Source organism: Lissotriton vulgaris, unplaced genomic scaffold (genome assembly GCF_964263255.1).
Source record: "Lissotriton vulgaris unplaced genomic scaffold, aLisVul1.2 SCAFFOLD_4458, whole genome shotgun sequence".
In the NCBI taxonomy this organism is placed as follows: Eukaryota; Metazoa; Chordata; class Amphibia; order Caudata; family Salamandridae; genus Lissotriton; species Lissotriton vulgaris.
In genome coordinates, this window is record NW_028242339.1 from 123,699 (window position 1) to 147,216 (window position 23,518).

A 23,518-nucleotide genomic window follows, 5' to 3' on the forward strand; every position below is an offset into this window, starting at 1 on the left:
TTGTGTCTTTCTGGCCACCTTTCGCCATGTTGTCAGGGGTTCTTGGGCTACTTCGGTGACCTTTTCGAAGGGGAGAAGGCGCTGTTTGGGGTCTTTGCGGCCCATACCGCAGTTCCACCCGCCAAGTATTAATTAAGCCCAATGCCAGAGTCTTCTGGTTATGGGCGCAGAGCAGGTGCAAGTAGCTGGCGAAGAGAGATTAGGCAAGGAGAACTGATCAGCAAGGAATGGGCATCTAACCCATGTTTGTATTTTCCTGACAACAGGGGAGGTTTTGGGTATTTCACTATTGTCTCCCACAATGGAGCTTGTGGTGCAGCAGTGGTCCGGGCACAGTACTTCCACAGAGCAGGTTGTTTGAAGACAAGGCAATGTGCAGTCAGCAGTTAATGTTTCAAGTTTACTGCAGCATAAATTGGTGGCTGGGGCAGAGACATGGCTGAGGTTCGGATTCCGTTTTTCGCTCCAGGAGCAGCGCAGCCACGCAAGGAAGGGTTACAACAATGGAGCCCTACGGGGAAAAGGGGGAGAACAGCACAGGCCGCGGCCGAGCGAGTGCATATGCGGGGAGGAGATTCCCAAAGGAGCTTTGGAAATGCTGTACCAGGTGTCGACGAGGGAATGATCACAGGCACCGTCCCTGTGTGCCCCTGCGATCAACGCAGACATAAAAGTGCCGCGCTCGGACCACCGGAGGTCAAACGGACCTCTCGCCAGTACCGAGCGCCGCTTTGCCCAGAATGTGGCCGCTCAACGCTCCAGCCCATGGCCCGGTGACTCACAGCACCCCAGCTGCTGGCTCAGTCCCTCCGCCGCCGCACCCGGAGTCTCCTCATATCGTCAATGCCGCCATCTTGAAAGTCGTCCTTCCGTCTGGAGTCTGACGTTCCGGTTGTTTTCTCGCAGCACCGCAGGGAGACTTTTAATCAGGATCCCTTCCGCTGCATTTAGGCGTCTTCTCCCTGCCCGGTAGCCATGCTGGATAGCGGGAATTCACGTTGTTGCAACGACTGCTGGCAGAGCTTCAAAGCTGATCAACCATCTTGGTTTCTGGCTTGGCCATGGCCCCGGCTCTCACCTCTTCTTCAGCCCTGGTGCCACTGTGCCTGCTGCACTAACAATATATGTGCCTATGTTGTCTGTCCTTGGAGTATTTTGCACTTTGACCCCTAACCTTCGGTGCACTGGGAGTTGGTTGCACTGGGCTGTTTACTTTTATGTACCCTGATGTGACTCCATCTGCCCTCATATGAACCATACATTAGATAAGACCCTTTCAACTCTGCGACTTGGAGGGGCCTCTCTGAAACCTGATATGCAAGGAATAGATATAAGAAAACAAAGCAAGAGAAAAAATGGGGATATAAAAAAGAGTGAATGTTGTAGAAAAACAAAGGTTATGAAGTGCGTATGTGATTAGGGTGACCAGGTGCCCCGGATTTACCAGGACAACCCCGGTTTTTCAAATTTCAAGAAATTTGTCTTGTGTCCCTGTTTTCATACAGGGCTAACTGAAAGAGGCACATTTTTATGTATTCCATTGGAGGACTGGCTAGTTTCTGTTATCAGAAAGCAATTTAATTAGCAGGTATGAAAAAGTGTTTAAGCTTTGCTTCTTGGAAGTGAGAGCAGATTTCCTGCTCTCGCTTCCAAGAAGCAAAGCAGAGTTTGCTATGGCATGGCGGGAGACATTGCAGCTGGCCCTAGGGGATGATAGTCCCCAGGCCATCAAGGGCTCTAGAATGGGGGCTGCGCAGCCCCCCCTCCCAACGAGTACAAAGCCCCTTGGAGGTGGTGCCCGGGGCCCAGGGTGTCATGAATTCACCCACCTGTACTCTGGTTTGTTCCTTCGTTGATGCTTCTATTACCCAACTCCTTCTGAACTCCACCGGAGAGGCAAGGATAGGATTCACTTGCCGCCCTGATCGAACCGGGGGGGGGGGGGGGGGCGGGGGAATAGGGACGAGAGAAAAGAGATGACACACTGGATTCTTGTAGACCGACTTGACAATTCGTTTAGAATGTCTCTCGAGAAAGACAAAGTGTTACTGGGCTTCAGTTTTCAGCTCGTGTATAATCTGATAAATGTACCCGATTAATCTGAACACCCTAAATCACTTCTTTAGGTCAAACATCTGCTTTGGAACTCTTAATTAGGTATACCTGAATTACCCTTGACCTATTCTCATAAGGACTCTTGAAACTAAAAGAAAGAATAAACAAAAAAAACACTACAGGTGCACTAATAATCTGTGATTGCTCAAATTATCACAAGAGTTACTGATTTCCTTTGCAATATTTGCTCTGTAATTTCACATTAAATATATATAAATAATAATAACAATCGAGCTCTCTGTTCCCTTTCAGTCTTCTAATCAGACTCAAGGTATTTACACAAATGTCCGTTTTACTTTAACATTCTTCACTTACTCAATGTCCTTAAAGTCCTTGGATTGTTTCAGGAAGAGTTTCAAAACGTTCTCTTGATTTATAGAAGGTCAAGAGGTCTGCCACAGCTTTCATAGAGTTTAAATTCTTACTGGAATGTGTTCAAGCATGCTAACGCTTTACCATTCAGAGCGAGGTGTTGCTTGGCAAACCTTTGTTGATTCTCTTTTCTTTTCTCTTTTGCAGGAAATCGGAAACAGTGCCGGGAGAGGATTTGGAGCCGGAAATTCAGAAACAGGAAGGAACGTCTGAAATGTGCTCCGGGCAGCAAGAACACAGCCGAAGACACTGAGTGAAGACAGGGAAGGAAGCAGGGTGCAGCGCTAAAGAGCTTCGGATGATCTGCCACCAAGGTCCGGAGTCAGGTGAGTGTTTAGGCACGAAGCGAAGCATCGGGAACCAAGTGGGTGGGGTTTAAATAGCTTTGGGTCTCAGGTTCTCTCACATGTGCATGTGAAGGTGATTTGGGCCTTAGATCTTTCCCAAGTAATTCACGTGTACATGCCAAGACCGTTAACACATGCAGGAAATGCCTCCTCCCCCCCCCCCCAAAGGTCTTCGTATGTGACAGGGTTTTTCTGGATGCAAGGCATGGAAAGATATGACCAATCTTGGAGTATGTACATGTGTTTCTGTTTCCAGGATCTTTCTGACGCATCATAACACTTCCAGTCAATGAAATACTGTAATCAACCATGTATACGTTTTGCATCTATAATGGGATTTTCTTCATATGCAATATTGTCTTCAACTACAACAGGTGGAGGAGGGTTGTCTATTCGTTTGGACGGATGTAATGACTGATATTTTCCTACTTTTCTGGTGTTTCAGCTAGTTAGCTATAAAATAATTACTCATCACAGTCCCTTCCCAGAATGCCTAACTACAAACACCACATTCAGACTACCTATCTGAGAAAGGAATAACATAAATAACTAAAGATACTATAGATCATAGCTCAGAGGGTATGTATAGCAACATCCTCCGACGAATCAGAATCAAATATCAAATCAGGTCAGCAACCACTTCCGACGATCAGCGCGCACTTACGCGAGCAATGCACCCTGGTGCGAATCAATATCAAATCAGCAACGTCATCTGACGAATCAATATCAAATCAAGTTTCAAGTTTCAAGTTTAAAATTTGTATAGCGCACTACTCACCCAGAGGGTCTCAAAGCGCTTGAGGGAGTGGGGTATTTTACTTATCGAATATCCAAGTTTTTAGTTGTTTTCTGAAGGAGAGGTGGTTCTGTGTAAGGCGGAGGAAGGTGGGGAGAGAATTCCAGGTCTTGGCCGCTAAGTAGGAGAAGGATCTTCCCCCCATGGTGGATCTTTGGATGCGTGGAATAGCGGCGAGGGCTTGATTGGACGATCGTAGTTGGCGGGTGGGGGTGTAAAAGGACAGGCGCGTGTTGAGGTATTCGGGTCCTAGGTCGTAGAGGGCTTTGTGTGCGTGGGTGAGGAGACAAAACGTTATTCTCTTGTTGACGGGGAGCCAGAGGAGGTCTTTCAGGTGGCCGGAAATGTGAGCATGGCGGCGGATGTCTAGGATGAGTCTGGCTGAGGCGTTCTGGATGCGTTGGACTTTTTTCTGTAGTTTGGCTGTGGTTCCGGCGTAGAGGGTGTATCCGTAGTCCAGTCGGCTTGTGACCAGTGTATGGGTGACCGTCTTTCTTGTTTCGGTGGGGATCCAACGGAAGATTTTTTTGAGCATACGTAGGATGTTGAAGCATTAAGATGAGACGGCATTGACTTGTTTGGTCATCGAGAGGGAGGAGTCCAGGATGAAGCCCATGTTACGTGCGTGGTCCGTTGGTATGGGTGCATTTCCCAGGGCCGGTGGCCACCATGAGTCGTCCCAGGTGGAGGGGGATGATCCTAAGATGAGCACTTCCGTTTTGTCCGAGTTCAGTTTTAAACGGCTGTTCTTCATCCACTCGGCTACTTCTTTCATCCCTTCGTGTAGGTTGGTTTTGGCGGTGTTTGGGTCTTTGGTGAGGGAGAGGATCATCTGGGTGTCGTCTGCATAGGAGATGATGTTGAGGTTGTGTTGGCGCGAGATGGATGCGAAGGGACTCATGTATACGTTGAAGAGGGTTGGACTTAGTGATGATCCTTGTGGTACGCCGCAGATGACTTCGGTGGCCTCTGATCTAAAAGGGGGGAGGCGGACTCTCTGAGTTCTTCTGGCGAGGAACGAGATGATCCAGTCCAATGCTTTTCCTTGTATTCCGACGTTGCTGAGGCGTTGTATAAGGGTGCTATGACAGACTGTGTCGAAGCCTGCGGAGAGGTCAAGTAGGATGAGGGCAGCTGTTTCTCCGTTGTCCAGTAAAGTTCGAATGTCGTCTGTTGCTGCGATGAGGGCGGTCTCGGTGCTGTGTTTGGCTCGGAAGCCGGACTGTGAAGGGTCGAGGGACTTATTGGATTCGATGAAGGCGGCGAGCTGACTGTTGACGGCTTTCTCAATGACTTTGGCAGGGAATGGGAGGAGCGAAATGGGGCGGTAGTTATTAAGTTCAGTGGGGTCTGCTGTGGGTTTCTTCAGGAGGGCGCTGAGTTCTGCATTTTTTCCAGCTTTCGGGGAAGGTAGCGGAGTTGAGGGAGCAGTTGATGACGTCTCGGAGATGGGGTGCGATAATGGAGTCTGCTTTGTTGAAAATGTGGTGGGGACAAAGGTCGGTTGGCGATCCTGAGTGGATGGAGTTCATCAGGCGGATGGTGTCTTCAGTGGTGATTGGGTTCCAGGCGCAAAGGTTGTTGGAGGGGGGTTTTAATTCGGAGGTGGGTGGGGTGGACTGGTCTCCAAAGCTGTTATGTATGTCAACGATTTTGTTGTGGAAGAACGAGGCTAGAGAGTCGCAGAGGTCTTGGGAGGGAGTGATGTCGTTGGTGCCGGCGGTGGGGTTGGTAAACTCTTTGACGATGTTGAATAGTTCCTTGCTGTTGTGGGCGTTGTTGTCGAGTCGATCCTTGAAGGCTGATTTCTTGGTGGATCGGATCAGTTGGTGGTGGTTGCGGGTGGCCAGGTTGTCAGTGGTTGGGTTTTTTCGCCAAGCTTTCTCGAGGGTGCGACAGATCTTCTCATTGAACCAGGAGGCTTTTTTGCTACCTTGCTTGATTTGATGGTTTTTCAAGGGTGCTAATTCATTAGCGCTGTGGGTGATCCATTGTGTGAGGTTGGTGGCTGCTTGGTTTGGGTCCAATGATTTGGCAGGAGGGTTTTGGTGAAGTGATGTGAAGAGCTGGTCGGTGGTAATTTTGTTCCAGTTTCTGCGGGGAATCGGTTGTGGGTGGTTGTGGCTCGAGGTCCTTTTGTAGTTGAAGTGAACGCAGCTGTGGTCCGTCCAATGGAGAGCTGTGGTGTGATTGAAGGAGATGTGCTTGCTGGAGGTGAAGATTGGGTCGAGCGTGTGCCCGGCATAGTGGGTGGGGGTGTCAACAAGTTGTTTGAGTCCGAGATTGGCGAGGTTGTCCAGAAAGGTGGTGGTGTTGCTGTCGTTGTTCTTCTCCAAGTGGAAGTTGAGGTCTCCCAGTAGAATGTAGTCCTCGGAGGGGAGGGCGTGTGGGCTGATGAAGTCAGTGATGTCTTCGCTGAATTGTGTGCCGGGTCCTGGTGGCCTGTAGATGAGGGTGCCTCTGAGTGTGGTCTTGGGGTCGGTGTAGATCTGGAAGTGGAGATTTTCGGCGGCTGCGAGGTTATCGTCGGAACTGTTCGTGATGCGAATGGTGTTCTTATGGATGATGGCGATGCCTCCTCCTGTTTGGTTGATGCGGTCCTTTCGGATGATCTTGTAGCCGTCCGGGATGGCTATGGCGATGTCGGGCGTTGATGAGGCGTTCATCCAGGTTTCTGTAAGAAAGGCGACGTCCGACGATGTGGTGTTGAGTAGGTTCCAAAGTTCAATGGCGTGTCTGTGGACCGAGCGGGTGTTAAGCAGGATGTACTTCAGGTGGTTGGTGTCGGAGCTCTGTTTGGAGTTTGTGGATTTGGTGTGGGTCCTGATGCAGTCGAACTTGCAGGAGTGGCAGGTGATGGGTGTGTCCTGGGACGGCTTGGTAGCAGTCAGGGAGACGGCCGGGGTTGAGTGCCGAGAGGGTGGCGGCGTCGTATGTTATGCGGGTGGAGTGGATTTTGCAGGGCCAGGGGGTCTGGCGCTGGGCGCGGTCCAGGCGCGGACGGGCGTATACGGGCTTACCTTTGGCGCGCCTTCGGCGCACATGGGGCGCGTCTGCTGCGCGTGAACGCTGCGCGTCAGCTGTGCTGACATTAGTGGAATGTGGAGGGGGCGGAGCGAGGGAGGAGCAGCTGGGAGGCGGGAGCGGGGTGGAGAGGACGGGCTCCGAGGCACAACAACAAAATGGCAGCAAATGCAAAACCGAAACACGTTGGGGCACAAAGTGGGATTACGCTGTGGGCAGTGGCACCGGCACAATCAGGCACTAATAATTATTTTCTATTCTGCAATGCGAGCGCTACGATACAAACTGCACAAATGAGCAATACAAACGATGATATAAACTGCACAAACGAGCAATGCACAAATGAGCAATACAAACTACGATATAGACTGCACAAACGAGCAATGCACAAATGAGCAATAGAGCGCTATGAAATTCAAGCAGGCAGCAGTTCTTTAAAGCACAAAACAATGCGAGCGAAGCCCAACGATACCCAAGGGAGACCAGGGAGCTTGGGGAGCGACCGCTTCAGATGGAGTCAGGACGGTCACAGCGCTTCTGAAGACAAGGCGAGCCTTAGCAGTCAGTGGGAGGGAGGAGCAGCTGGGAGGCGGGAGCGGGGTGGAGAGGACGGGCTCCGAGGCACAACAACAAAACCGAAACAGGTTGGGGCACAAAGTGGGATTACGCTGTTGGAAGTGGCACCGGCACAATCAGGCACTAATAATTATTTTCTATTCTGCAATGCGAGCGCTACGATACAAACTGCACAAATGAGCAATACAAACTACGATATAAACTGCACAAACGAGAAATGCACAAATGAGCAATACAAACTACGATATAGACTGCACAAACGAGCAATGCACAAATGAGCAATAGAGCGCTATGAAATTCAAGCAGGCAGCAGTTCTTTAAAGCACAAAGCAATGCGAGCGAAGCCCAACGATACCCAAGGGAGACCAGGGAGCGTGGGGAGCGACCGCTTCTGATAGTGTCTTCCGACGAATCAATATCAAATCAGCAACGTCTTCCGACGAATCAAATATCAAGTCAGCAACGTCTTCCGACGTTCAACGCGCACTTACGCGATCAACGCACCCGAGTGCGAATCAGCAACACCTTCCGGTGAAAATCAGTACATACCTCTTACGCTATGTTGGGTTGGTCTACCAGCAATTTAGGTATTCCTGCTTAGGAGCTGATTTCCCTTCCGTATCTACAATTACTCACTAGAGGGGAACTAGCACATCCCTCTGTAAGCACTTGGTAAAAAAGGGGCCCGACCTTCCTCCACAGAGAATAAGGACAAATTATATATTCTCCCATGTAGTCATCCCTAATCATGAGCAGCGCACCTTCCCATCATCAGTTACCTGTAAGAAGGGAATCACCCATCCTTCTATACGACAGCACCTGGTTAAGATGAACCCACACTCCTTCTTAGTGACAACAAACAAATGGAATTAATGCAAATTGGGGTCTTTTATTACACAATGATGAAAGGACATAGAAAGAAATTACTTATTAATATACATACACACATATAGAACCTGAAAATAAAGGAATAATTGGATAAAATTAGTCATACATGGAACACCGCACCATATTATTAGACATCTGAAGACCGGTCCGTCTCTCTTTCCCTCTTGGGTTGGGTCAGGACTCTCGGTTCCACAAACACGACTGCACGTCTGCACCTTGATGCTTCACCAGACTGCCAAATCCACCAGACAATCATCTCACCCTCACTTGGACCCGCTTTCACTTATATAGAATGTAGCTCTCTCTCTCGAAGCTTCTAGAAGAACCCGCCTACCGTTCTCATGAGATTCCTGTACCTTTCCGTACCTGGCACACAACAGCAGCTGGCCCAGCGTTTGTTATGGCTCCAGCGCGAAGAGAGCAAATTCCTCCGATAAGAACCGGTCCTTGCTGGGTCACTACTAGCGAACAACACATTGAAACTAAAACATTGCCTTTCACCTAAAGAGGCTTAGCAGGATGGTGTCAGAAAAGAACATGGCATCGCTCGAGCATAGGCCTTTAGGCCAGAAAAAGAGCAAAAAGCAGCATATAAGGGGACATAAAGCTGTCAAAGTCTATAGGCAAGCCCTACCAACTAGGTGAAATAAAGGTCGGGAATGGACAAAACACCATACGTGTTCGAATGACAGCAGCATATAATGAGATGGTGGTGGGCAACGGTCATAACCGAGCCAAAAATGCACCAATACCTCAGTCACTACAACGGATCATGTGGTTTGAGGAAAGATACATGAAAAACTGGGTGGATGGCATATTCCGAGGGCAAAGTTAATCTCATTGAAACTGGATTTAAAATGTTATTTATGGGAAAGGGGCCAATGAACCTAGGTTTTAGTTTCTTGGGGCCTTCAATCTGGATATTTCTGGTTGATAACCAGACGAGATCCCCTACTTTATAGGGTGGTGCTGGTGTTTTGTGTTATCGACTGATAATTTGACCTTTTTGTTTATTTTTGGCTAAACTACGCTTGGCTTGTTCTTGAAATTCTCGCAATTCTGTTAATCTTTCGGTCACAGCAGGCATAAATCTGGAAGGATGGCAGGAATAGATCGTGGATGTAAGCCAGTTATAAACAAGCATTGGAAATGCAATAGGTCTCGCACCATTAGAGTTAGTTCTTTTAGAATTGTTTATGGGTTTTTTTGTAAATGTTTAGCATTTTTGTTTCCTGTAGCCAATGCTAAAGAATTACAAATAAAAAAAGCCATAAACATTTCTAAAAGCTCTAACTGAAATGGCCTGAGACCTATTGCACTGTGTGAGGGTGAGGGGTTGAGGGTGAGTGAGGGTGAGGGTGAGGGTGGGTGAGGGTGATGAGGGTGAGGGGTTGAGGGTGAGTGAGGGTGAGGGGTTGAGGGTGAGTGAGAGTGAGGGTGAGTGAGGGTGAGGGTGAGTGAGGGTGAGGGTGAGTGAGGGTGAGGGGTTGAGGTTGAGGGTGAGGTGTTGAGGGTGAGTGAGGGTGAGGGCGAGTGAGGTGTTGAGGGTGAGTGAGGGTGAGGGGTTGAGGGTGAGTGAGGGTGAGGGGGAGTAGTTGAGGCTGAGTGAGGGTGAGTGAGAGTGAGGGTGAGTGAGGGGTTGAGGGTGAAGGTTTGAGGGTGAGGGGTTGAGGGTGAGTGAGGGTGAGGGGTTGAGGGTGAGTGAGGGTGAGTGTGGGTGAGGGTGAGTGAGGGTAAGGGTGAGGGTGAGTGAGGGTGAGGAGTTGAGGGTGAGTGAGGGTGAGGGTGAGTGAGTGTGAGGGGTTGAGGGTGAGTGAGGGTGAGGGTGAGTGAGGGTGAGGCTGAGGTGTTGAGGGTGAGTGAGAGGTTGAGGGTGAAGGGTTGAGGGTGTGAGGGTGAGGGGTTGAGGGTGAGTGAGGGTGGAGGGTGAGGGGGTGAGGGTTGGGGGTGAGGGTGAGAGTGAGGGGGTGAGGGTGTGGGGTGAGAGTGAGGGGGTGAGGGTTAGGGGGTGATTGTTAGGGGGTGTGAGCGTTAGGGGGTGTGAGTGTTTGGCGGTGTGCGGGTTAGGGGGTGTGAGGGTGAGTGTGAGTGAGGGGGTGTGAGGCTTCGGGTGTGTGACGTTGCGTGAGTGTGAGTGTGTGTGAGGGTGAGTGAGGGTGTGAGAGGTGTTGTTACGCAGAGGGTGTGTGACGGTGTGTGAGGGTGAGGGTGTGTGAGGGTGAGTGTGAGTCATTGTGAGGTGTTGAGGGTGAGTGAGGGTGAGTGAGGGGTTGAGGGTGAGTGAGGGTGAGGGTGAGTGAGGGTGAGGGTGAGGGTGAGTTAGGGTGAGGCGTTGAGGGTGAGTGAGGGTGTGGTGTTGAGGGTGAGTGAGGATGAGTGAGAGTGAGAGTGAGGGTGAGTGAGGGGTTGAGGGTGAGTGAGGGTGAGGGTGAGTGAGGGGTTGAGGTTGAGTGAGGGTGAGGGTGAGTGAGGGTTGAGGGTGAGGGGTTGAGGGTGAGTGAGGGTGAGTGAGGTGTTGAGGTTGAGTGAGGGTGAGTTAGGGTGAGGGGTTGAGGGTGAGTGAGGGTGAGGGGTTGAGGGTGAGTGAGGATGAGTGAGAGTGAGGGTGAGTGAGGGGTTGAGGGTGAGGGGTTGAGGGTGAGTGAGGGTGAGGGTGAGGGGTTGAGGGTGAGTGAGGGTGAGGGTGATCATGACGTGGCACAATCCGCTTTCGTAGAACAGAGGCTTGGCTTGGCTTGGCTGTTTCCAGGCCTCGGGCGAGACATTACAAAGACACAGGTGCAATAGGGTGCGCACTTGGCAAAGGTGAGTGCGTTCCTAGGACACCACGAACTGTGAACACACAAGAAAGGCAGCAGTGTGACGGAAGACTGTTGCGCAGAGAGGGCCAGGAGCGGGCCAAGACAAAAAAATTACTAAAATAGCAGGAATGTTCAACGAGAACATTTAGAGCTGAATGCAATAATTGCAGGGGCAATGAGTAACAACTGCACGAGTGGGAAACAGTCTATAAGGGAAAGAATGAGCCGTATGGAAGTATTAGGAACTGTAGAGAAACTCATGAACTGCAGAAAGGGTGGAGCTTACAAACTACAGGGGAAGTAGAGCGCAGTAACAGGGTACATACCAGGTGTCCCCGCAGGCGGAATCCAACAGAACTAGAAATAAATGAAACATGAACTGCCAATGAAAATAGTAGGATGAGATGACCCGGAAGATCAACGAAACGGAGCACAGGTAAGGCTTAGAGATAGGGGTACAGCTGTATAGTGCTGAGAGGGGTGAGCATGAATGGCTGAGGCAAAAAAGCAGCAGGGACACGTTAAAACAGGGAAAGTACCTCTCTCGATGTGGGGTTTACTCGATACAGACGCCCGCCGATAGGGAGAAAAGGTCCGAATCCCAGGCAAACAACCGGCTTCTTTTCAAGGATGCATGAACCACGGGCTCCACACCAGGAACAGGAAGCGCTAGAGCTAAATCATTGATTTTTAAATGTTTTCTGCTCCGGATATCTAGTATGTAAGAAATGACAGACTCAGTAAGTTATTGATGAGACACTGTGGAACATTTTCTTTTCTTTTGACGTTGGTGTCTTGGTAACACGTAATAAATTGTATTCAACTCTGTAAACTTGAAAGTCCAAATGTGCCTTTATTTTGTAATAACATTTCTCAATCTTCTCAAGCTTTCTCAAGCTTCTCGTTCATTCCCATACAATGTCAAGATTTAGGAGTGTATGGTGTTTTTACATCTAATATCTTTCCTTTTAAAGCAATCCTGGCACCCGTCATTTAGTAAATAAAGAGACAAAGGCTTGTGGCTGCTTCGGCTATCAAATCATTTGCAATGCAATAGAAACATGGGGGCAGGCGAAAGGAACACGGGCATGGTTGTGGACGCATCACAGAGGTGCGGCAGATGCAAAATAGGGGAAAGGGTGTGCGGAAGCTACTTTTTAGTTATTCTGTCCCAAAAAAATAACGGGAATTTACTCCGATAACTGACATTATTAAAATTTCTCCTGGGTCTAGTCCTAAACCAAAAAACACTTTGATGAAAAATAGCCGGTTGGGAGTAAGTGGTACAAAAATACGAAACGATTGCATGCGACATGGCGGGGAGGGGGCGGAGCGGGGGAGAGGGTGTTAAGCAGCAGGGTACAGATGGCTGAGAGAAAATAGCCGGTTGGGAGTAAGTGGTACAAAAATACGAAACGATTGCATGCGACATGGCGGGGAGGGGGCGGAGCGGGGGAGAGGGTGTTAAGCAGCAGGGTACAGACGGCTGAGAGAACAGACGGCGGGCAGGGGAGGGGGCAGAGCGGGGAGGGGGTGTGAAAGCAGCAGGGGCCTGGAGTGCGGCTGAGGGAACTGATGTGCACGCGCTTTTAAGCTCAATGCGCATGCGCATTGAGCTTAAAAGTCACGGGCACTGCAAGGAATCGCCACGATTCCTTGCAAGTTGGATAAAGAGTGGATGAGCCCCCATAGTCTCGCTTGCTCGATGCGCATGCGCATCGACAGGCGAGACCTAAAAAGAAAGGGGAACACCCAAAAGCTGCATGATAGCTATTGTTGTATGAAAACTCTGCCAATGGTAGGACCTCATCCCAATGAGCCGATATAATGGAGGTTAGGCACTGTAGACTTTGTTCAAGGTATTGATTAACTTTTTCTGTCTGGCCGTCAGTCTGTAGGTGAAAAGCGGAGGAGAATGCTATTTCAATTCCTAAATGTTTGCACAACTGACTCCAGAATTTTGAAACAAATTGAAGGTCCCTGTCGGAAATTATTTTACTGGGAAGGCCATGTAGTTTTACAATATGGTTTAAGAACACTTCACTAAATACTGTAGCTGTTGGTAGTTTTTGTAAGGGAATAAAGTGCCCCATTTTAGACAAAAGATCCACAACTACTAAAATTGCAGTGAAGTTATTGGATTTAGGCAAATCTGTGATGAAGTCCAAACTGATAGTATGCCAGGGAAGCGGAGGTATGGGCAATGGTTGTAGAAGACCTTTAGGGGATGAATGGGAGGACTTTTGTCGTGTGCACACTGGGCAGGCTTTTATATATTGTTGGACGTCCTGTCTGATGTTTTTTTCACCAGAAATGCCGCTGACATAACTCTAAAGTTTTATTGACCCCTGGATGTCCTGCTGTACTAACATCATGATTCCAGTGTAATATCTGTTGTCGCAAGTTTTCTTGAGGATATACAGTTTATCCTTTTGGAAGAAGTAACCCTCAAATATGGTGTTTTGTTTCTGAGCTAGCCTTTGCTGTTCATTTAACGTCTGAACACTCAATTTAACTTGGCCTAAAAAGGTGTCCGCTTGTGTGACTGCCACTATTTTTTCAGAAGGAATTATACTAATTCTTTGTTTCACTAACATCCTTTTCATAAACTAATCTAGACAAAGCGTCAGACAGGAGTTGCTTTTGTCCAGGGCAGTATGTTATGATAAAATTGAATGCACTAAAACAAAAGTCACCAGCGCATCTGTCTGGTAGTGAGTGCCTTAACTGTGGTGAAAAACTGGAGATTTTTATGGTCTGAAAATATGGTAATTGTATTCTTTGCACCCAATAAATGGTGTCTCCATTCAAGAAAGACTGCTTTAATTGGCAACAACTTGCGTTCTGCAATGGTATAATTCTGTTCAGCTGGTAACAGTTTGCGCGAGTAGAAGGCAATTGGGTGTAAATGTCCAGTTGCAGCATCGTTTTGCATTAACACGACTCCCAATTCAGTTTGGGAAGCGTCAGCCTTGACAAAGAATGATTTATCAGAGTCTGGATGAATCAAAAAAGGTACTGATGTAAAAGCTTGCTTGAATTAAAAAAAAGTTTTTTCAGCGTCTGGGTTCCATTGAACTTTCTCACCCTTTCGAAGTAATTGAGTGATAGGTGTCACTATCTCAGAAAATTTAGATATGAAGCTCCTATCAGAATTGGCAAAACCTAGTACTCGCTGCGTGTATTTACAGAAGAGGGAGTGGGCCAATTTAAAATTACTTCAACCTTTTTTGGGTCCATGATTATTCCTTCGGGAGAAAGCCAATAACCTAAAAAGGATACCTTATTTGTGGTAAATACACACTTTTCAACTTCTACATACAAAGAATTGTCTCTTAATCTTTGTAGAACTGAGCGGACATGTGTAGTATGCTCTTCCTCAGTCTTGGAGATGGCCAGTATGTCTTCAATATATACGATGACACAGATATCAAGTAAATCATGTAGGACTTCATTGATGAAATACTGAAATGCTGCCGGGGCAATACAGAGACCGAATGGCATTACTGTATATTCGAATAGACCATATTTCGTGCGAAAGGTGGTCTTCCATTCGTCTCCCTCCTTAATTCGAACAAGGTGATACGAGCCCCGTAAATCCAATTTAGTATAAATATTTGATCCTTTTGTTTGATTCAGCAAGACTGAGCTAAGAGGTAATGGATTACGATTTTTAATTGTTTCCTTGTTAACTGCATGGTAATCTATGCACGCCCTCAGATCGCCAGATTTTTTAGCTCCAAAGAAAAGTGGCGAAGAGACTGGTGACGTAGAGTGTCTTATAAAACCAATCTCTAACAGTTTGTTTAAGTATTTTCTCAAATATTGATTTTCAGGCTCAGTTAAGGCGTATATCCTACTACAGGGTAAGACTGTACCAGGGATCAAGTCTATCCTGCAGTCGTACACTCTGTGTGGTGGTAATTTAGTTGCTCGGACAGGATCAAATACATCAGCATAGTCTTGATATTCGCTGGGTAACTGTGGAGAATCTTGTTGTAAGGCAGAACAAAATAATGGAATTATGGGATCTTGAGTTTCCGAATAACAAAGATTTCTGCAATAGGCGGAGTCTAAAGTGGCAGTTCTTTTAATCCAATCTATTTTCGGATTATGTAGTTCTAACCAAGGAACTCCCAGTATGACACCAAAAGTGGGTATATCAATTAGATCAAAAACAGTTTCTTCAGTGTGCCCATTGTCTCCAACTATGGTCAAAGGTTTGATATGAAACTTAATTAATCCAGAGGCTAAAGCTGAGCCGTCTAAAGCGCTGACTGGTCCTGGTTCAGATTTTGCAGCTCGAGTTATTCCTAATTTACTGGCTAATTCTAAATAAAAAAAAATTGCCGGTAGCCCCAGAATCAATCAGAACAACCAAGCTGTGTCTTTCTTGAGTTGTTATAATAAAGGTTGCCCCAATTGTAAAGTGCTTTGGAGTACGATTAACAATATTAGTGGCATACTGTGAGATCTGTACTGAAGTTGTTCTCAAAGAAGCAATCTCTTTTTTCTCTGAGAAATCCAGTTTTCCGACTCGCTCAATGGTTTGTCTGTCATTGCTATAGCTTTCTTTTTGTTCGTTTTAAGCTGGATAATCCTGATCAAAGTGACCTGCCTTGCCACAATGAAGAGACAAATTGCCCTTTCGCCTGCGTTCTTTTTCATCTGCAGAAAGGGGTCTTTTCAGACCACCAATCTGCATTGGTTCCACATGTGTGTTTTTTTCTTCTGTTTCTTTTTTCCCAACTCTAAAATGCCAAGTTCTTAAATCACTTCTGGGTCTTACACTCTTTCGCTTTCTCCCAATCTGTGATCTAACGTAACCACTAGATCTAAAAATTCTGCGTAGTCCTCAGACAAATTAACAATGTGTGCCAAAGAATCTTTTAATTCATCTCTAAGGCCCGATGGAATAAAGATATTCTTTTCTCCTCCGACTAGTGTGTTTCTGATAACAATCTGTTGAAATTGGTTACATAGGTTAAAAGATCCTTGGACCCCTAGCGTAGATTTAAAAGCTCATTATTGTCATGGTTCCTGGTCTTCCCTATGGTCCCCGCTCGACTGTTGTCCGTGTGAATGATGCAGACGTCTCCCCACGTATTGTCCGTGTCATGGTTCCTAGTCTTCCCTATGGTCCCCGCTCACCTGTTGTCCATGTGAATGATGCGGACGTCTCTCCACGGATTGTCCGTGTGAATGAAACAGACGTTTGCATGGGTTCCAGAAAATACACTTCCGGCCGTAATGAGTTAGCGGTTCAGTCAATGACCGGAAGTCCGTACACATCACCAGCGCTTCCGGGGATGGACGCTTATCATCGGTGATTCCCCCAGAGAAAGCGCTTCGTGTACTTTCTCGCCATGCTTCAGTATCGGAGCACCATTCCAGACATAAAGAGGTTCGGTGAAACCTCATGAACTACCACACGTTAACAACTGTTAACTACCTTTCTTTGACCGCGCAGGAGCGCTTTGGTTTTCCTTTTGATGCACAGGAGCACTTGACTTTTGGCACAGCAGCGCCGTTGCGCTTTTGAGACGTTTACAGTGGCAGCACAGAAGCACATTACATTTCCTTGGTTTGCGCAGGAGCGCTTTACTTTCCTTTGGTTCACACAGGAGCACCAGACTTTCGGCATAGCAGCGCCGTTGCGCTTTGGGACATTTACAGTGACAGCGCAGGAGCGCTTATATTATCCTTTATATTATTTCCATGATGGCAGCAAGGCCAAGATTCGGAGGAGGTAAGCTGGGTCCCATATGTGTGTATGACGGATGTGATTGTCACGTCAGAGAATACCGCTGACTTGTGTTCCCTTGTCTCCCTGTCCAGCTGTTATCCCGGAAGCACCCACCAGAGGAACGCTCCACTACCCTACTCATCAGCCCTCCAGTCCGAGGCCCTTTTTGGCTATCATCTTCACTCACACCCTTATTCTGGTTTGCTCTGTAATCACATCGGGACAGGGTGTGTGTGGAGACATTAGCTCGTGTCGTCTCTGCGAGGACTCACCACAAGAATAAGGTACTTGTGGGGACACCCGGCACTTATCAGATGCTTGAATAAAAACATATTTTGCAAATAAACTGGACATAGCTGTTTTAAAGGCAGCTCGATTGTGCAATAAAATATCATTTGTGTCAACCAAAGGCTAGCCCAGGTGGCCGCTACACATAAATAATACAATAATAATAATACAATAACTACAATGTCGGACAAGGAGAAGAAGGCTTTGTTCAGCGCCTGTGCTACTTGTGCTAAAAAGAGACTTTTTGTGGAGGACAAGCATGATGACTGTATCTACTGCTTGTATCCGGACCACAAGGCCACAGATTGTAAGATCTGTAGGACTTTTTCTACAAAAACCTTGAGAGACAGGGAGCGCCGATTATTGACTTGGCTGCATAAAATGAAGTCACGGAAGGAAGTATTGTCATCGGACGATGAGGATTCTTCATCTGCTACATCCTCCAGATGATCCAGAAAGAGGGGTAGGTCACCTCCCTCTACTTCTACTGGGCCCCCTGTCAAAGCCCTACAAAAGATCTCTGATAGGTCTGAGAGGGCTAGTCCCAATAAATCTCCTCACTGAGGTGAAAAGGAGAGGCTGGGACAGGCTGCAGAGACGGACACAGCCAGGAAAGTGAAAAAGGATATTTCTGTTCCTTCACAACCATCTCAAAAAGAGAAGGACAGCAAGAAACTGGCTGCTGTCCCTCAGGAAGGAAGGCCTGACAAGAAGCAGCTTCCGTTGATGACGAAATCAGCAGGTACGCCGACGACTACTTCTCAAAAAGACCTGAATTCATGGGATACTGGCACGGGCTCCGACACTTTCAGAGCCCACAGTGATAATGTCACTGGACGCCAAAATGGCTTTCGACCTGGTGAAATGGCAGTACCTCTTTGTGGTCCTAAGCCATATGGGATTTGGCCCTAAATTCCGGGCCTGGATACGACTCCTATACGCTGAACCGGTGGCCCAGGTAACCGTCAACGGTCACATATCGCATACTATATAGCTTGACAGAGGAACGCACCAGGGCTGCCCACTGTCGCCGTTGTTGTTTGCATTGGCGCTGGAGCCATTGGCATCTTTAATTAGGGCGACCCCATTATTTAAAGGCATTAACTGGACGGCGGGATGGGAAGATCGTATCTCTCTCTACGCTGACAACATGCTGCTCTACCTGACGGAACCTGATCATAGTATACCTGAACTACTTGAAATTTGTAATACACACGGGCGAACCTCAGGATACACGATAAACTGGTCCAGATCTGTTCTATTCATCTTAAAAGGTCCGGATCCATTGCTTCCCGCCGTGTGCCCGATCGTAATAGCCAGCGACTCCTTTAAATACCTAGACATACATGTCACTAGGGATGCCGCAGACTTTATCAGTAAAAATCTGACACCTCCTCTAGAGCGCCTAAAGCGCGACGTCAAACACTGGGCGTCTCTGCCACTAACATTACTGGGTAGAGCAGCCTTATATAAAATGATGGCTCTACCGAGGTTCCTCTACGCTCTCGATAACACACCATTTCCGATACCGCCACGATATTTTAAGCAAGATGCGGCGCAGGTCTCGGCCCTTTTGTGGGGCAACTTGCTGGCACGTATAGCCCAAATTAAACTAAATAGGAGCTGGTATGACGGCGGAATTGCACTACCGAACCTACAATTGTATTACTGGGCAGCACAACTTAAAACTATCAATCACTGGATTCATGCACCCCAAGACGATCCGGCATACCGAGCAGACAGAATACACCTAGGCACGAACAACATGCTGGCGGTACTAAATAATAGAGGTCAGGCCGCGAGACTAATAGGACCCACAAAACAGACGGTTCCGTTATGGTATGCGCGCAGGCGAAATTAGGGTGGAAAGGAACCATCACCAAACTCACCCCGCTTTGGGACACCAAGGCATTGGGACAACTAAGGAAAAGTAAAGGCTTCACACAATGGGATAATATTGGAATTTCCACGGTAGGGGACATGTGGGATAAGGGGACGGTGGTTACTTTTGCACAACTTCAACAACAATATGATTTAGGACCAGCTGAAACGTATAGATATGTGCAAATTAGGCATGCTTTACTAACAGTGATCCCAGTGGATACTGACGTCCCAGAGGCCTTGCCATTGGAGGACCGTTTGCTCACAGACTTCATGCAGCAGCGTGCTACATACCTCACTTATCGGAAACTCCTTAACAATATGCCCGACCCCACACTTAAACTCCGAGACCAATGGGTGGCTGAGGTGGGAGACATGGATGACGCGGAGTGGTTGGTAGCCCTGGCATCCCCTAGGGAGGTGGGCATTTCGGCCAAGTTCCGGCTTGTACAACTAAAAATAATACATTGTGTGTACTACACCAGAACCACCTTACACAAGATACACCGTGCGACACATCCGTTCTGCCTCAGGGGGTGCGGGGAGGAAGGGACACTTTACCATACCCTGTGGGATTGTCCTATTATAGTAGAGTACTGGCGTCAGGTCCTGCGCACCATTTCACAAACATTAGAAATTTCCCTTCTGCCTGAGCCACGAAAATGTCTCCTCAATGTCTGGGACCCCACTGACCTCACTCGCTATGGCTAAACCTGGGGTACCCTCGGTTGCATGGTAGCGAAGTGAGACATAGCACAGAGATGGGGCGCGGCAGATCCCCCCCACGTTAGCATTGTGGTGCAGGAATATGGACTTAATCATGGTAACCGAGCGCACAGTGTATGAAAGCAGGGAAGGTCCGCGTAAATGGAACAAAATTTGTACACCGTGGAACACTTTCAGAGGGGACTTATGTGAACTGCTGCCAGAGGAGGATCTAGATAGCTCGGATGACGACGACGACGAGGTTTAGAGAAGTGATACACTTAGGATAATGACTAACTAGATGTGAATCAGGAGAGGTAACTGTTGTCTTGAATGTTAATGCACTGCCTAATTCTTTCGTGATCAAGTGCACATGCTCTATAGCGAACTAATTGATGGCGCAATTCCTACTGGTCTAATGTAACGTGATTCTGTGCCTAATGTCATGATTGTAGATGTTGTATTCCGTAAACACTTTAATAAAAAAAGTTTAAAAAAAAAAGACCAGAATTCTCGTGTAGCTCCGTCGCCGGTGGCTGCGTCGACGACAACACCATTGATGACTTCGTCGACGTTTAAAGTGCCTTCCTGCTCGTCGATGATGGTGGCTACATTCTCGACGTCGGCGATAATGTCGGCGAAGGTTGTGTCGACGGCTGCATCGATGACGAGAACTACGTCGAAGACGGCTGCTGTAATGTTGATGACGACGAGTTTGTCGACGATGCCGTCGATGATAAATCCACCGTCGACGATGAAAGCTCCGTCGACGAAAACCATTTCTCCGTTGACGGTTCAGTCGACGATTCCATCGACGACGATTACACCGTTGTTTCCGTCGACGAGGTCGTCAACGATTCAAAGGATCAAAATTTCCATGCAAAGGCAGCAAATGACACCTGAGATGACTTCTCCTATGCGAGTAACACCTTTGCAAGGGTGTAGAATTTTTTAAAATATCTACTTGTCCATGGGGCAGGTTGCTTCATAAATCTACTTGTCCTGTAACAAAATCCACGTGTCCCTTTAATGCCATGTAGTGCTGTCACAAATTATGGCAGCAATCTCATTATATAAGAGCTCTTATATAGCCTCTCTGATTATGCCAGGGCATATACCATAGTAGTATTTGAATACTAGTAATCATTTTATGTTGCCACGTTTCCGCAGATCTACATACTGGGACTGAAGATGGTGGTAAGCAGTAGTTCCAGGGTTGGAATGCCCTTTTGCGTCTGTGCAAACCTACTAACTTGCATGTTTTAAGGGTTTTCAACAGATCTTCTCTAATCTTTCCCATACTGAGAAATGTTGGAAATGTACTCCTGAGAGTGGCAGACGTAAACCTTCTTTCAGAGTTGGGAAAAAAGTAGTTGGAGGGAAAATGAACTTTCAAACATCCAGGTTTTCGCATGAGCAAATCTACACATGCATATTTGCTCATGCTAAAATCCAGTTCACAAAATTTTTGTAGAAGTACAATTTCTTGCCCTACTAATGTAAATTCTTGTGCATTCACGAAAGCCATACACCAAAGGTGCACTTTTGAGACTTTCTTTAATAATTGGGCCCCTAATTTGGTCTGGCGTTAACCATGACCTTTTGTGTTTATTAAAATTCTCTCTCTCTCTGAATTGACTGGCCTCACTGTAAGTGACCGCATTCTCCTCTTTCACAAGGAGCATATCGGTACACAAAGTAGTTTTGTTCAGTGCCAGTAACTAATGTGGCAGTGTGTGCTTTTTTGAGACCAAAAATGTTTTGGCGTTTGCCAATGTTTGTTATAATGGTGAGGGCCCGACAGCATTCCCATCAATAAGGTTTTACAAAAGCCATCAAAAAAACAAGTAACACATTCCCAAAACTAAAAAGCTGAACACCAATGTCAGACCTACTGGCTTTGCCAAGGCTTGTTTATTTTTGTTTCCCATAATCTTATTGAAACTGGCTACACAAATTTTCCAATATGAATATTTTTGGGAAATATTAGCATGCATCAACACATTTTACTAAATGATGCTGCAAAGAAATGGTACCTGAAATTTTTCAGTAGTTTTGCTAAATTGTTTTTTCCCTACTTTCATTGTTTAGTAATATTTTATATTGAAAGCAAAGAAACATTAATCTTGCTTTCAAGCTTCTGCAAATATTTGCATCTAATCAGAGCATTCTATGAGCGTCATGCATAGCCTCATGTTGCTAAACTTTGAAACCGTGTGTCCACATTTTCATACTGAAACCACTGTCTGTAGTGCAGTCAGAACGTACATTTACTTAGAACGCTCAACCTAATAATAAAGGCTTTCAATTAATGAACCATAAATACAAGTTTGAACAGCATTAACATATGCACACAAATATTAACTTAACTACAGGCAGTACCTTTCCCTGATCCTTAATGTGGTACTTCAAACAGGCAGCCAAAGGGTTTGTGCTGCAGGGGTTGGGCCTACTTGTCCCAAGGACAAAATACACATTAAAACTTGTTGCCCTTGACCCCAAACAATATGTCCTGGGCGTCGGGCTATAGGAATTCCACATCCCTGCCTTTGCCTCCTACCATGCTGTTGGATGAGGAGTCTGATGACGAGGAGGATAATGTTCCTTATGGGGATGCCTACAGCCCCTCGGACTTAAATGTGAAGTGTCAGGATACAGACACTGAGGAATTTTACGATCAACAATATATACTACAAGACAGGCCTCCTCGAACATTAGGTCAGGACATGGTGGCAATGCCATCCTCTCTGATATCGGATTTGCAATAGATGTTTCAGAATTATAGGAATAGGTTTCCATCTCAACCTTTAATACAACAGGAGCACCCTCCTTCTCCTTTTATACCTCCTGCTCCTGCAGTGACACCGGTGGTCTCATGGGTTGTGGAACCAAAACCCAGAGTGGATACCCAGGATGTGGTGACAGTTCAGGATGATGATGATGTCTCTTCAGATGACAATATTCAGGAAGATCCTCCTCAAGATCCAGATATGGATTATGATGATGGTGGCCTTCAAGATCCGGATGCGACAGGGCAGGATACTTCTACCTCTCCTCCAGCTGACATTGGGGGTTTCCATAACCTCATGGAGAGGGCGTCTAAAAGATTTGGTCTGCCGATCACGGCTGTGCAGACAGACTGCTTCATTTTTTGACTTTAAGGAACCAAACAAAAGGTCAGTCCGATCTATACCTATAATAGAACATGTATGGTCAGAAGGGATTCAATTTATACAAAATCCGGCGACAGTTTTTCCTGTTCTTCCCCGGCTGGAGAAGAAGTATAAGGCACCTGAGGGCAGCCCAGCGTGCCTACTTGGACAACCTAAACTGGATTCTGTCATTTCCCAAGCGGCGCAAAGCAAATCGAAAAATCCTTCAACGCCCCTTACAACACCGCCGGACAAGGAAGGGAGGCGCCTGGACAATGTAGGCAAAAGATTCTCCACTATGGCCAGCCTCCTGGTTCGAGATGCTAATGCTCTTGCCATCCTGGGCAGGTATGATCGACAAATGTTGTGCAATCTATCCCTGTTTGTGGAGCAGCTTCCAGAATCAACAAGGGATGAGGCCAGGAAGGTTCTCATGGAAGGAGAGCGATCCTCGTCAGAGGTGATAGATTGTGCTATGGATATAGCGTCTACTGCTTTTCGTGCCCTAGCTGTATCAGCTGTGTTACGGCGTCAGGGCTGGTTGCGGGCAACCTGGTTTCGCCAGGAGGTCCAGAACAAGCTCTTGGACTTGCTTTTCGGAAAGCATGTGGATAAAGCCCTTCAAAGCATCAAAAAAGACACGGACACAGCGAAGTCTGTGGGGTCTTTGAACTACCGTAAGGTTCCATTCAGAGGTGCGAGAGGGAGAGGTTTCTCCTCTTACAGGGGTGGCAACCAACAGAGATATTCTTCACAATCCTTCCAATCGTACAAACCTCAGTATTTTAATCAACGCCAGGGCCAGTCGGCGTCTTTCTCTCGTCAAC